The sequence below is a fragment of the Anabrus simplex genome, chromosome 5, assembly GCF_040414725.1.
Source record: "Anabrus simplex isolate iqAnaSimp1 chromosome 5, ASM4041472v1, whole genome shotgun sequence".
Classification (NCBI taxonomy): domain Eukaryota; kingdom Metazoa; phylum Arthropoda; class Insecta; order Orthoptera; family Tettigoniidae; genus Anabrus; species Anabrus simplex.
Window position 1 is genome coordinate 168436762 of NC_090269.1, and position 2925 is coordinate 168439686.

Genomic DNA, 2925 nt, shown 5'->3' on the forward strand with positions numbered 1-2925 from the left:
AACCACTTGCTTTATTGTTTGCAATACTTTCTAGGGCCTACTTGACATCACTTTCTAGGATATCTGGTTCCGGCTCTGACAACAGAGTAACTTCATCATCAGGACTATTCCGATCTTTCCTATACAAATTGCCTACATATTCCCTTCACATTTCTTTAATCTCATCTGCTTCAGTAAGATCTTTTCCATTTTTATCTTTTATCATTCCAATCTTCGCCTGTAATTTCACTCTGATGTCTCCAATTCGTATGTCTTACCCAGTCTGTTATTTTCCTCAACTTCCTTGCACTGTTCATTCAAAAAGGCATTCTTATCTCTTCTATCTAGTTTCTGAAACTCTGCATTTAATTTAGACATATTCGATCTTTCCCCTTTGATTTTTGCATTCCTTCTTTCTTCTGCCATTTGTAGTACTTCACCCGATAACCATTTGGCCTTCTTCTTGTTCTTTTTCTTGGGAATATGCTTTTCCGCTGTCTCCTTAACAGCACAGCGTACTTCTGACCATAGCACTTCTGGAAATCTCTTAAATCTAATCTATTAAATCTGTTTCTAACCTCTACTGTATATTCAAGAGGTATGCTATTTAGGTCATATCTGCTTGATGGTTTGGCTCTGTGAATCCTTTTTAATTTGAGCCGGAATTTGGAAATTAAGAGCTCGTGATCTGATCCACAATCATCCCCAGGCCTTGTTTTGGATGACTGTAGAGCGCTCCTCCACCTCTGACTACAGAGTATGTAGTCGATCTGATTTCGACATTTACCATCTGGCGAGGTCCAGGTGTATAGGCGTCGTTTGGGTAGTTGAAACAGTGTGTTAGTAATGACCAGTGAGTTGTCTTGACAGAATTCTAGGAGCCTCTGTCCAGCTTCATTTGTTGTGCCGAGGCCAAATTTTCCCGTTACTCCATCTACAGTTTGATTTCCTACTTTGGCATTCCAGTCGCCAATAATGAAGACGACATCCTTCTTTGGTGTTAACTGTAGCAATCCTCGCAAGTCTTCATAGAACTGGTCAATATCTTCCTCTTCAGCTTCTGTGGTTGGTGTGTAAATTTGTTTGACTGTGATGTTAAAAGGTTGGCCTTGAAAACATACAGACATCATTCTATCAGTTTTAAAATTGCACCCCATTATAGTGTTACGCACCCTGTTGCTAACTATGAGGGCAACTCCATTTTTCCTTTGGTTTTCATGTTCGGAATAGTAGACCATGTACTTGTAGCAAATTCACCAATACCAATCCATCTCACTTCGCTTATTCCCAGTATATCGATGCCCAGTCTCTTCATTTCTCGTTTGACTATATCCAGCTTTCCTCGATACATGGATCTTACATTCCAAGTTCCTAAACAGTACTGTTCCTTGCAGCATCGCACATTTCTTGAGGCTTCTCTCAACATAGTTCCTCCCGGAGATCCGATTGGGGAACTTGAAACTCAGGAATATTTTGAATTGAGCAAAGCCATGGGGTTTTCTTGGGAAAATTACAGTGGTGGTTTCCCGCTGCCTTCCACTGTCCTCCACTCCTGTTGGCTCACTGACCCAGTTTCCCGCTGGGGTTGTAAACCCAACCTTCCACTGGGTTGCTCAGCTTAACAGGGGCACCACGCGTAGGTAGGATTTGGAGAATTGAGGTGTGAGAGGCTAAGTGAACTCTCTTGGTGAGTTCATATATTCGCATCACACCCCCGTTTCTAGTCAGAGTCTCAAGATGTTCGTAGAGACTCCCCCAGGTCGTTTCCGGGGCCCTGAGGCCTAATACGGGGATATTAAATAGACTTCACGAGAACTAATGTAGAGAATATTCGGCGCCCTTGGCGAGGGTTAATACAGGATATATTAGTTGGATTTGGCTAGAATTAATTCCGGGAATATTAGATGGACTTAGTAAGGGCTAATTCAGGGGATATTTCATGAGCCTGGCGAGGACCAATTCAGGGGATATAAGATGGAATTGGAGAGGAACAATACGGGGATGTTAGGTTGACTTTGTGGAGACCAATACGGGAGATGTTACGTTGATTTCGTAGGCTTTAATACATGGGATATCCGATGGACTTGGTCAGAGCTAATACAAGGGATATTACGTGGACTTGGCGAGGTATAATACACGGGATATGTGATGTTGCCGTGGATTATTATAGGGAAGAGCACACGGGCTTGGCTCGAACTTATAGAAGGGATATTACGATGACTTGGTGAAGATTAAGGTAAGATATAGCACATGGGTTTTGGGAGGCGCTACAAGGATAACACATAGGTGTGGCGAGACTAAATATGTGGATGGAACGTGGGCTTGTGTTGGACTAATGCTGGGGATGGAAAGTAAACTTAGTGAGGATTAAAGCTCGGGTAAAATGTGAACGCCAAATGCACTGACCAATAAATTCTGAAACATTGCAATAATGTTCCAATAACTACTTGAACAGTTTTTAGAGACACCGAGGTGCCGGAAATTTTGTCACATACGTGTTATTTTATGGAGTGGTAAATTTACTGTCACGTGGCTTGTGTATTGGAACATCTTCAGATACTGCAGAAATCGAACCCACCATCTTGGATTCAATAAGCCATTTCTCTACCGTTTGAGCCAATCGGCCTGGCTACTTAAATTTTACCCTATCTAAACCAAAAGTGACTCCTTCGGTGTGGTAAACCATTGAGGACGATCACATTTATTTAGTATGGTGAATGAATGAGCGTTCTGCAAGACTTGTTTTCTTATTAATTTAAATATTTTAATATTTCTGAAATGAGACATGCAATTTATGCCCTGTAATATATATGTGACCCACGCAGAAACACTTTCATTTTCTTAGGTATCAACAAGCATGGTTCCATTAAAAAACATGAACTACCTGCTAAAGGGTCACTTTTTAAAAATTGTTAGAGCACTATACGGATTAAATTTGTCTGTAAC

At 41.2% G+C, this 2925-nt stretch overlaps 1 pseudogene; it reads right to left on the reverse strand.

The window, feature by feature from the left end:
* Positions 1-632: 632 nt before the first annotated feature.
* On the reverse strand, positions 633-1375 carry LOC137500984 (craniofacial development protein 2-like; annotated as a pseudogene).
* Positions 1376-2925: the final 1550 nt, after the last annotated feature.